Raw genomic sequence first — 12623 nt, 5'->3', positions numbered from 1 at the left:
AGAAAATGCCTTGTTAATTAGAATTGCTTCCAAGTAAGAATTTTCCAAAGGATAGCATGGCCTCAGTCAGGACTGGTTCTTAAATTATATATGTTTACATGTGCTGTGGTATTTTTTAAAGTTTACCAATAACCCCAAAATTCTGGGCACATATACAAAAAAAAATAAAATAAAATAACCCACAATTAAATTAGATTCAGCGGTAAAAAGAAAATGTAAACCTTAACTGTCCCATAAGAAGAGGAAGAAAACTCACCCCTGGAGGGAGATGGAATGCCAAACCAGAACTCTGTGCGCTTGTCCCCGGGCCTGAGTGTCACTAACCACCATGTCACCTTACAGAGCCACTCGGATGGCAGCAAGCCCAGGAATAATCATCCTGCGAGGCCAGTTAGCATCTTTTCTCAAACACAGGAATGACCTGCAGACTGGATCCCATCCTCCCTGCCAAGCCCAGGTCTGAGGCCACACCCTCGCCACTTCCTGTCCTCAAGCACCCTGGCCAGGAAGACCTTGGGCCGACAGCCACGTGGCACTGCCAACCCACAGCTCCCGCTTCCTCCTCAGACCTGGTCATTTCCCAGAACTGCAACCGAGGAGCACAGGCCCGATGGGAGGGGCGGCCCTGCTTCCCTCCCCCTCAGGGGCAGCAGATCCACAGCTGCCACCTCTCCAGAGGTGCCCCAGAGAGCCCAGAGATCAGGCTCCAGGGGAAGGCTGAGCCAGCTGCAGCAGGACTGGAGGACTGGGGGGATCAAGGAATAGGGCTGACAGCTACAGACCAGAGATGGCCTGCTGTGGCGCATTTCCTCCGAGTGCCCCAGGCTGAGGACGCGGGAAGGGAAGCCTGGAGAAGCAGAATGGCCTCTGATGAGAGGTGACCTTCTTACATCTCTTCCTGGAATGCCAGGAAGAACGCTGCTACTTGATTAAAGGGTAATAAATGCAATGATGTGGCAGCGCATGCCTTGAGCCCAGGGACTCAGGAGGCGGAGGCAGGAGGATCGAAAGTTCAAGGCCATCCTCAGCAAGTTGGCAAGACCCTATGACAAAATTTTTTTTTAAAAGGCTGGGGATGTAGCTTCAGGGTAAAACACCCCTGGGTTCAACCCCTAGTACGAAAATAGATAAATGAATACATCAATGTAACTAAAGCTGGCTTGGGAGATGCTCAGGAAATGATATCCACTTGATCCAGTCACCCCACCGCCCTGAGCACCAGCCATCCACCAGGCCACACCAGCTTCTAGATTAGGAAGATCGTAGAAGTTTAGGAACATTTTTTCACATGTCACATGGGTCCTGGAGATTCAGAATCAGCAGCAATTGGAATTTACCAAGGACAGTGAGCTGCACCCCACCCCCAGCCCCCACCCATCCTGGCAGGTCCCCTGAGCCTGCCCCAGCACAACACAGGGAGGTGACTCCCGAAGCCAGTGGGGTGACCAGCTGTCACAGCTTCTTCACAGGCTCTCTATGCAGAACTCCTTTCCATTTCCACAATAAGCCTCAACACCAGTCACATGCCAGTGTTTAACCTCCAAATTCACGATAATCCATCTCTCATGATTGTTCTTCCGCTATCAGAAATCCTGCATCAGAAACATGGCTCATCCTTCAAGACACTGACTGGCGTCTGTTCCATACTGCTCTGCAACACCGTCTCCATCATCACGCAGATGCCTCCAGGAGGGTCCCGTCCACACCTGGGGATGGTCTCCACTGTGGGTGGGTGTGGAATTCACTGCAGATGGGTGGTATGATTGTTGCAGAGGTCACTGTAAATGCAGAAAGGAAATCACTGCAGATCCTGTTCCCTCAAAAAAAAAAAGGTTCCTTCATACAAGTTACTGATGAGAAATGTTAAAACCACTCCTGTGCCCCAGGGTGCCTCCCTCCTGGTCACAGGGCCATCAAAAGTGCTGGTTAAAATGGGTGCCAGGTTTAGCTCTGCGGTCCTTTAAGCAGAGAGGAGATGCTGAGTTGTGCTGGAGTAAAAGGAAGCAGAAATACTTCCTTAGCCTTCGCAGCCATCCACGAGACTGGCTCCCAAGATCTTCCTCACTTTTTAATCTACCAGACTGTAGAGACAGCACAGTAACGGGGACTCAATCACCCAGATCTCACCCAGCACGACCTGCAGTGGCCAGTGGTTGAAGCCACCACTGCCTCTGGTGTTGGGCTGCGCAGGAGGGGAGAGAAAGGGAACACGCAGAAAACAGACGTGGAAGTAACTGTTTGTCATCAGGCCTTCGCCCGCCTGGGTGGGCAGAGCGCCCTGCGCTCCATCTTCCAAGCCCCACCCAATTTATAGTCAGAGAGGGAGATGGAGCCTCCGCAGGGGGCAGAGCTCCTGTGGAGGGTTCTGAGGCTCCCTCTGACCCAGGGACTTTCTGCCAGGGAATGGGGGGAATAAAAGGTTCATTTAGCTGGTCTGGGCTGTCCTTGGACTTCCAGGCAGAACAAACAGCCCTGGCCCTGCATGCTGGCCCAGCGCCAGGCAGACACTGGGATGCAGCCTGTTTATCAGACAGCACGTTGTCCCCAGCAGGATGTGGGCGGCCTCGGGAACAAGCAGTATGCAAATGAGCTTCCCAGAGACCCAGCGCCCTCCCCCACAGGCTCCCTCCATGGGCTGCTGGCAGTGGCCTCCTGGAACAGAGAGAAAGGAGGGAGAGGAAGTGTCCAGAACTAACCGGATCAGCCCAGCATCTCCACTCAAGAAACACACCACAAAGAATGCACTCCAACCACCACTTCCCCCAAAGAAAACCATTTGAAAAATAGGGTTTTAAAATAGAACTATGCGCATATTTTTTAATATTCAAACATGAAAAGACTTCTGCATGGGGCTCCTGTAGTCTTTGTGCAGGGAAGACAATGCAGCTGTAAAATGCTCCATGTTCTCTCCAGAAAATTGCTTCACCATGCACTTGCTCCTGTATGAAAGGGTGCTAAGGACAGGACCCACCCCACGAGGTTGCAGGAGGTCTGGATGAGGTAACTCCTGGAAAACCATTTAGCAGGATGCCCAGCACACAATCTGAGCTCCGCAATGTTAGCAGGTTTTATATCATGCACATTGTTGAGCTGAATATCCTAAATCACAAAGGATGAGAGAAAACTGGCAGAGGGAAAAGTCTCAGGGTGGGAAAGGAAGAACAGGATCCCGTTTGCTAGTTTCAAGTTTAATAAGTTACTACTTTGTACAGACTTCAGAGCAAACAAGCTGGTTTATATAACCTCTGGAACATTCCCTAATCTGATCAGAGCCTTGGTTTCTTTCCTTATAATATGGGCTTAACACTCACTTCATGAGCATTAAGAGACAAAACACACCAAAGTGCCCGGCACAGGAGCAAACGATAGCCACTCAAGAGTGGTCAGTATTTGCTTGCTCTATTTACACAACCCTAGGATTGGGTTAAATTCCAGCTACCTCTTTGTAGCTCTGTGACTTTAGGCAAACTACTTAAGCTTTCTGGGCCTCAGTTTCCTCAGTGTGGAATGGAGATCACAGCACTACTTTCCTCACCAGGACGGCTGTGAAGATGGCCCTCACTGGCCCTGAAACCCAGTGACGACAGGTCACTGTTGGTGGCAACAGCACTTATCACTTAACATGTGCAGTCAATCTCACTCACGTCTGAATGTTGGTGAGCACGGGTTGGCTATGGGGCACCCTGACGGACTGCCATCTCTGGCATGGGAATCCCATGGCCTCCTGACACACTCTCATCAGCCCTAAGCACTGACATGAATTATGCCTCATGAAGTCAGAATTGTTCCTTCAAAGTAGGCAAATCCTGGTTTTCTCCCGATGGCTGGACCTACCTTCTCCCATCCCCCATACCACCTCGCAGGGGTGAAACGTGCTCTCTCCTAGCTCTCTGTTAACTCACCGACTTGAGTTCCTCAGGAGAGTTGAAACTGAACAGAGGTTCATTCTTGGCACCCCCACTGCAGGATGAGCCTGACACCTGCACGAGCCACCGTGGAAGGCCACACACACACACACACACACACACACACACACACACTGATGAAGCCATTCCAGGGCCTTCAGATATGGCTTCTACCAAAGCTTCTTAGAGGTAAACAAGACCCCGCCTAGTGCCTCCTGGCCCTCCTCCATGCCTGTGATACTCCACCTGGCCTCGTCACAATTTCCCTGCCACTCTGCCAGCTTCCCGGCTACCCAGGACTCAGGAGGAAGGTCATTGACAGTGTCTGCGTCTCCGTTCTGCCAGCCATACCATGAGGGCCTTACTGGCACCAACCTCGTGAGAGCGCAAGGTAGACAAAGACCTGATCCATGGAAAGGGCTCAGAACAGGGCCTGACTGAGCCATCGTGACTCCTTCTCCTGCCAGGGTGACAGGAGGATTAGTGAGTCCCACCCGGGGCTTGTGTTCCGGCCTTGAGGCGGGCAGAGACCCGTGTCAATATGACCTCCGGGCAATACATGTGCCCTGAAGAACACAGGAAAGGGAGCTGAGAAAGTGCACTGGAGACCCTCCAGATGGCCCGGGTAGAGGCCTCTGTGCTGGAGGAAGCCAGCCGCGAGGTCCTGGGGAGAGAGCTCTCTGCAGACGGAGAAGACCAGCCCCAAGCCTGAAGGCAGCGGGAAGCGTCTTGCTCCAGAGCAGAAGGAATGCCCGGGGCCTGGCTGAGTGGAGTCAGGGCTGGCCAGGAAGCCTGGCAGGCAGAGGGCCGTGTGCAGCGGGGAAGTCTGGCTTCCGTTCCGTGGGTGCAGGGATGCCTTTGTTGGGTCTTGCAAACTGACATGATCTCATTAATGTTTTTAAATAATCACTCTGGCTGCCATGTGGGTTGGAATCAGGGAGATGAATTTGGAAGCCCTTGCCATAATCCAACCAAAACAAAACGGAGGAACAAGAAGTAGCCAAATGGGGGCAGGGACAGTGGGGAAGAAGGAGGTGGAGCTGGGTGGGTTCTGAAGATAGCTCGTCAGGATGTGCTGGCAGGTCACCAACACAGATAACCAAGGTAAAGTGCTTATTAAAGGAGCAGCCGCTCAGATGAGGTCACACTTTCTTAACACTGGGCGTTAGATCAATCTCCAAAGCCCAAAATGGCCCAGCAAAGTTAAACGTTCTCTAATGAACACACAAAGGGACAGAGCTAGAGGCACTTCCCAGCCAGGGAGGGGGAAGCTGAGTACCCTGGCCAGTGGCCACCTCGTCCTTGGCCTGCAGCAGGCGGTGGGCCTCGGGGAGGACCTTGCTGGCGCCATGCCAACAAGACGTGGACATCCCCACAGCATGTTGGCAGAGGGAGCCAAGCTCTGGAGCCCGGGCTAGCGGGGGGGGGGGGGTGTCCCTCGAAGCCTGCGTGTAGCATGCAAGGGGCCCAGAGGGTACATCCCTTGCCACGGACCCAGAAGAGCCAACCGGCTGGCAGAGCCACAAAGATCTGGGATCAGAAAACGATAGCAACCTCAGAACATGACTCTTCTCAACCCAGTGCAGAACACCCAAGGCCCAGAACAGCAAGTCAGACCCCAACAGACAGCCTGCCCCAGGGACCACGGAGGACAGTGGCCACAGGTGCTGCAGGGTTGTGTGAGAGCAGCAGGAGTCCAACCCCTGAGCTCCCCCCAAGGAAAAGTGATCCTAAGGAGGCCAGGCGCCAGCAGTTGGAAAATTCCAGTTTTCTCCCTTTCAATCCTACAAAAGCTTGTGAAGAAAACTGGCTTGGGTGCTAAAAAGATAAAACATACACTTTCTTTGTCTATCTAATTTATAATTATTACATTTGGAATGTCATCATAAGTGTTGGTTAAAGCGTTAGCATTGGACAAAGTCCAATTCAAGCAAAAGTGTTAGAAATGTATAGGAAACTTCATAATGAATAATGCAGCCGGGCACGGTGGCACACACCGGTGATCCCATCATTCAGGAGGCTGGGGCAGGAGGATCCCGAATTCGAGGACTAGGGAACTTAGCAAGACCCTGTCTCAAAATTCAAAACAGAAAGATCTATGAAGCACCCCAGTAAAAATCAGTAAAAGACACTCAGATAAATATCTTTTATCTGAATTTATTTCAGTTGGTCCAAAACACTTCTACCTACATCACATTCCTCCTTGGTATTCATACTATCAGTGTCAAAATGTTACAGCCAAGCAAAAGAATCTTAATGTTGTTAAATGGAGAAAACCTTCAAGATCATTCAAATAAAACTCTGTGGATTTTGAGTTTTGCTTGGGTCCAGGGCAATTCTTTTCTTGTCAGAGCCCCTCCCACAACTGAGCTGCCACTTCACACTCCTGACATCCACTGGGCTGCGTTTCTGAAGCGGTTCCATCTTGAGCTCCAACAGGGGCTGAATCTCAGCATCGGCCGGAAATGATCTGCTAAGGAAACTCTCGAACCTCCAGCCATCCCCCAAAATTCCCACGTGTCCTCCAAAGCTCAGGAGGTGTGTGAGCGCCTGGACGTCGGAGACTGCAGTCACGGTGCTGAGGTGGAGTCCACTGGGCCTGGTTTTAAGGGGTGAGTTCTGTCCCATCTTCTGTGGCGGCTTCTTGACAGTGAAAGAACAGGACCATGGGGAGCAGGACATACAAGGATATTTTTAAAAGGTCTTGTTATCTCTCTTCCATCTTTTCAACTGGGTCAGTTCACTGTGAATTTAATAGAAACTGAGATTTCAAAGTGAGGAAAGAAAATGTGACCTAAAATAGAAGAATAAATGCTTCACATTTGTAGAACGCTCTGGAGGGGTGGGCACTGTGCCACCCCAAACATGCCACTTTGGCACGAGGATCGTCTTGATGGGAAGGCAACTGAGAATCAATACACGACCCCAAACCCAGAGCATGAACCTCCGTCTGTGAAGGTGGAGCCCTCACCAGGGCGGGGAGAGCAGGTCTCATCACAGGACGGGGCTGCACACAGAAGAGTCTGAGTAAGCAGACCCTCTAAATAGCTCTTCTCCTCCATTAGTCCCCCACCCCCGTGGTTTCCAAGGTACTGCCCACAATCCCCGAATCCCAACCCTCTTCTCTTAGTAAAGGTTTGTAGGTCCCTGGATCTAACTCTCCTTGGAGTTTCTCTTCTGTGAACACCGAGCGTGTGAGTGTTAATAGCTCCTGCCCATCTCTCTGTGCCAGCCAGTCCCCGTCACTTGGACTCACAGCCACGCGGGGCTGGAAGGTAGGAGGAGGGGGAGCCTCTCCTCCCAACACCGGGGAGGTCTCAGGTTGCTCCCCAGACCCCGTCCCCTCCATTCTCCCATTGGAGCCCCAGGTAGGCACCTGGTGTCATCGTCACCAGCTGAGAATCAGACATGGAGGATCTCGCTGAGGGTGATCTCCAACCTGAGACAGGGCCATCAGGTGGCCCAGCCCCATCCTCACACCCCCGGGCGGGTGTCCTGCTTCCCCAGCTGCCCTTGCCTACAAACCTATGCGGCCTGACCTGGCTTCTCACCTAGGCGGCTGCAGGACAGCACTCCCTGCAGACAGGCCAGGCCTCCTGCCGACACGGCGGGGCCTGGGCAGGTTTTCACCTGTGCCCTGCAGAAGCCTCCCCTGGTCTCATGGTCCCCTCTCTGAGGATCTACACCTCTCATCCCAGAGAATTTTGAGGGGAAAAAAGCAACTTGGCGACATCTCAGAGATTGTCGTCACCCCAAACCCACAAGGGACACCTTCCATAGGGTTGGTAGGAGGTACACTCGTGGGCACCTCCTCCTCCTCGAAGAATCACACTGTCCCCTGGCTGACCACCCTCGAGAAGTCTTCGGACGTCTGGGGAAAGCCAAGGTGGTCCTGCCCACGCTCTTTAGAGAGAATTCTCCCCTGAGTCAGGTCCGTGCACACGTTTTCCAGCCTGCGGGTGTCAGCTGCCCCTCCAATGTCCTCAGCACAGAAAAGTGGAAGGAGCGGGGGTGGGGGGAGGTGACCCACACCTGGAACTCCTGACCTGGCTTCCCACTGCATCGTTAGACCTCACAGAAGGTCAGCCAATGCTCCCAAGCCCTCTCCAACCACGTCCACGTTCTTAAGTGTCCTGACTGCTGACTGGAACGGAGCTGTCCTCCAGCCAGTGCAGCCTGCGTCACACGCTGAGGCTTCTTTGCATCAAGACGGCACTTGCTGGCTGGGCTGGGCTGGGCTGGGCTGCAGCCGGGTGGTGGAGCACCCGCCCAGCACACAGGACACCGGTTCCATCCCCGCACAGCAACAAACAAACCCAGAAAAACACATGTGCTAGGCATAAAATTTGAGAAAATAAGAAGTTGATTATTGTAATTTAATATCGTTCATTGATCAGCATGTTCCAGGAGGCAACGTGGAGTTTTCGGCAGGTTCCAGAAGAAGCTCATTGTACTTGGTATGACTGAGATAAAAGGGGGAAACGAGAGGGTAAAAACACCGCTCTTTCCTGCTTTCATTTATTTATTTTTTTAATTTTTTTTAGATGTTGATGGACCTTTATGTTATTGATTTATTTGTTTGTCGTGCTGAGAATCAACCCAGGGCCTCACACGTGCCAGGCAAGTGCGTTGACACTGAGCCCCAGCCCCAGCCCATCTTTCCTTCTTTGTAGAAGCATCTTTCTGGGACTTCTTTTCCCGGGGCCTGTCTCTTCACCACTGTATCCACAGAGCTGGTGAGAAGCCAACGGCTGACCTTCCCTGTGTGTTTCAGTCGCTCTGAGCCCAGGAGGAAGCTTGCCAGCCACCTGGCTCCCAGCGCCTCTGGACCTGTCCTAGGGTGGCTGCCTGTCACCCAGCATGTGGGCATCTCTAACACCTTCTCTGGGTCCGACAGGTGCTTCCTAAAGGGAGTTTGCCCTCAGGAGTTTGGTTTTAATTCCAGAATTTTTTTTTTTTTTTTTGGTCATAGAGTGGTACAAAAAATATGGTTCATGATAATTGAGAAGAAATCCACCCTGAGAACATGGACAGGTTTGGGTTCTGACTGCATGCACCCCAGGAAACAGACAGGAATCACACTGCCTACGATTGTTTAAAAACTGGTCTTTTCTGATAGGTAAGTGGAGGCTGCTCTGTGGGCCACAGGTGTTCAGGGCAGGGCCTTCTCCTTGTCACTGATAAATCACACAATAGGGGCACAATACTGATAACCTAGTAGATTGATCCCAATACGTCTAGACCAGGGCTCAGCACAGCAGGCGACAGGCTGAATCAGAGCACCGCCTGTCCTGGTACATAAAGCTCGCTGAAGACCTCACAAGGGCTCATCCACATCGTCTACAACAGCTTTGGCACCACGAAAAGTTGATTGGTTGGAACAGAAACCACGGGGCCACAAACCTACTGACCAACTGGCCCTTCACAGGAGAAGTTGGAGTAGCCCCGATCCAGGGGAACCCGAGAGTCACGAGGCAGATGGTGAGTGCACATCTGCCTCGTGACTCTTCATGTACAAGTCTCCGCCTGAGCAGACGTCCCTCAGAACCTGGTGTCTTCTTGCCAATCCACCAGTCAGTCTCCCCTTCGGCTCCCGGGCATCTGCGGGCCTGATCTCCTTCTCATCTGCCTCTTCTTCAAATCCGTGATGATCTACGGAACAAGGGGGACACCCACCCCCTCGTTTTCTCCCTTAGTAAACACAGTGTGACAAGGGACCAGGGCAGAGCCACGGACGAGGCACCCACAGCTCAGCGGGGAGAAGACTTGCTGTCCTTACAGAGGGGACGGTGGATGCAGTCTCTCAGGCCTCCCTCCAGGGCCCACCTAAGGCTAGGACTTCAAATACCGATGGTGGCATCCAAGAAACCCGAGAGACAGCACAGCCGTGACCAGAAGACCTCTGCTTCCCAGAACACCTCATCACAAGGACACCCCAGAACAAGGACAATCGGAGCCAGCCAGAGGTGGGCTGCTTCCAGCCTCAGAGTGAGAAGCCATCCAAGGCCGAGGGTGAGCCACCCCGCGGTGTGACAACTTTTGAAAAAAACAAACTTTGAAACACGGGTTATCTGGGCAAACGGGTGGTTTTCTCCTTTTCTCCCCAGTTGTCCATGTGGGACACAATCGGGGCCATGAAAATCTGTCTTCCTCGGAAGAGTTGAGGAACAGCAGAAATTTGGATCGGAAGAGTCTCAGTTCAACCCTCTGATTTTGCTAGAGGACATCGAGCCCAAACCACACAACGAGCCAGAGGCAAAAGCAGACCCAGAACTCGGAGCTTCTCCTTTCTCCACATCACTCCGAGCAGGTCTGTCTCTGCAGGTTGGAAGTTCACAGGTCAGCTACCTAGGGAAGGAGCTGGGTGGGAGCGTTGGGGTGCTGTCACTGAGACTCTGGGCAGCCAGGTGCAACTCTGAGAAGTCCACTCACTGTCCATCATGAGCTGCGGGCCCTGAGGTAAGCAGTCCTGCGATGAGGTCCTCCCGTAGCTCCCCTGGCCACCACGCAGGCTCATGCGGCTGGGCAGCAGCCAGGCCCTCTGCCTTTGGAAGGAGTTCCAGTTCTTTTTTTGGTGACTGCCACTGCCCACTACTGCCCCTCCTGCTCCCTGGAGTGCACAGTAAAGACCAGAGGCCTTCCATATAATGACTGTGGTCAGCTGTAAATAGAAGGGACTAGTGTGCACCGTCTTGGTTGGGGATAATCTTAGCTCCGCAGTTTCATTTTAAGTATGCCCATCCTGGACTGGCACGCCAGCATTCAGCCTGAGAAGTCTTAAAAATGGAAATTACAAAACCACAGAGTGGAACCAAAATTGTTCAGAGTGCAGTCACCGTGATCGAGGCACCCTCAGTAATGTGGCCAAGAAGAGGCCTGGCGGAGCCATGGAGGCCTCAGACCACGTGGGCGAATGGACTCGGCCATCCCTGCAAAGGGAACAGAAGACCGCACCATCACCGGCTCCTCCCCAGCACAAGTGGCCAGCGCTGTGCTACAGGGCCGTCCAGGGGCAGGTGTGACAAGGGCCTCCCCAGCTCTGGGGCTGCCTCTCTGGACTGGCCTGTCGGGTGCAGTCTGAGGAGCCCTGGCCACTGGGTTCCATCCACAGAGCGGCTACACGGTGCGCCTGAAGACCCCCGCCTGCTGTTTCCCTGAAAATCTGGGTCTCAATCTTGGTTCACGTTTGCCCAGAAATATGGAATTGCGGAGTGTCCTCATAAACCCTTCAGGTGGAGGCTGGAGGCGGGCACACTATTATTATCGCTCTGCCTCGGGGCTCGAGCGGGGTGTGCCCTCAGAGTCAGGGACGACCTGCGGCTGCCAGGGCTGGGCACCCCCAGCTGCAGCTCCCAGGGGTTTCTTGCAGATTCGGGCACCGTCGGTGTTTCTCCCCCTTTGGAGAAACAAAACACAACTCTTGATTAAAAATATCCTCGACTCCTTCCGTTTCATAAGTCCGACCCCTCTGCCACACTGGCGGCTGTGATTTGGAGATGCCCACTCCCTCTCCCCAGAGAGCCCCTGGTCAGGGTGTCCCTGCCACCAGAGAACACGGGGACTAGAGGCGCTTGCAGAGCTCCGTGCCCCCCACAGCCCCGAGAGGAAACACGCTCTGACCCACAGGTTGAGCTGAGAGCTTCAAGTCCCCGCCCTCCGTGGCAGGCCCTGTTCCCAGTGCCTCGCAGCCATCTCGGGCCCGCGATGGACTGAATCACTCTCCACATGAAGGCACGACTCACGGGTCTCCCTGCTCAGCGTGCAGCTCTGAGTCTGGGACCCTCCAGAGATGGCAGCCATTCCCCCCCCCCCGGAAGTGCTCCCCGTTCTGCCCACAGTCAGCTCTCCCCTGGCCCCGACTCTGGCAAGCCCTGCTTCCTGAACTGGGCACGGTGAGGAGGGCAGTTCTCAGACCTTAGGCGTGGCCTCCAGACCCACCATGGGGAGCCTTCCTCGGTCCGTGGGCCACCGTGCCCCGGCCCAGCCTCCAGACTGGGCCGATGGTGAATGAAACAGCTCCAAACAGCATCGTTCAGGGTTCACTCGTTTGTTTCACAACCTGTTTTTATTTCATTGGGATAAATCATTACATGTGACTGCTGGATGCAGCATGGTGTACGACTTCCCAAGAGACGGCCTGGCTCCCAGGTTGGTCCCCTCCTGGTCTCACCGCTGCACAGGAGTGGTGGCTTCCACAACTTCACACCCTTGATGCTGCCAGTTGCTTTGAGTCTCAGTCGTGCTGACTGTGTATATCAGTACCTCACTGTGGTCCTAGTTCGCATTTCCCTAGAGACTAAACCACCTGCAGAGTGTTGAGGGTACATATTTGCTACCTGCACACCTCGGGTACAATGCCTATTGAAACGTCTTGTTTATTCAGGGAGATGCTTTCCTATTATTGAGTTTGGAAGGTTTTTCCCTGTGGTCCAGATATGTGTCCTTTACCAGATATAGAATTGCACATATTTTCTTCCAATCTAATTAACAAGTGTTTTAAATGAAGGAATATGTAGGGAAAAGTTCTTTTGAAAAGGGCTACTTAAGGGCTGGGGATGTGGCTCAAGCAGTAGCACACTCGCCTGGCATGCGTGCGGCCCAGGTTCGATCCTCAGCACCACATACAAAGATGTTGTGTCCACTGAAAATTTAAAAAAATAAATAAATATTTAAGTTCTCTCTCTCTCTCTCTCTCTCTCTCTCTCTCTCTCTCTCTCT

The 12623-nt window shown here is 53.0% G+C and overlaps 1 long non-coding RNA gene across 1 annotated transcript in view; it reads right to left on the bottom strand.

The window, feature by feature from the left end:
* The window catches only part of LOC125619336, a 118475-nt gene that overhangs the window by 81037 nt on the left and 24815 nt on the right, over positions 1–12623 (bottom strand). The window contains exon 3 of the long non-coding RNA XR_007350827.1: positions 257–1778. This is a non-coding gene — a long non-coding RNA (uncharacterized LOC125619336). The remainder of the gene's footprint in view (positions 1–256; positions 1779–12623) is intronic.

This window comes from Marmota marmota, unplaced genomic scaffold (assembly GCF_001458135.2).
Source record: "Marmota marmota marmota unplaced genomic scaffold, marMar, whole genome shotgun sequence".
Lineage (NCBI taxonomy): Eukaryota > Metazoa > Chordata > Mammalia > Rodentia > Sciuridae > Marmota > Marmota marmota.
Note: the sequence above shows the minus strand (reverse complement) of the source record. Positions and strands in the feature narration are given on the sequence as shown.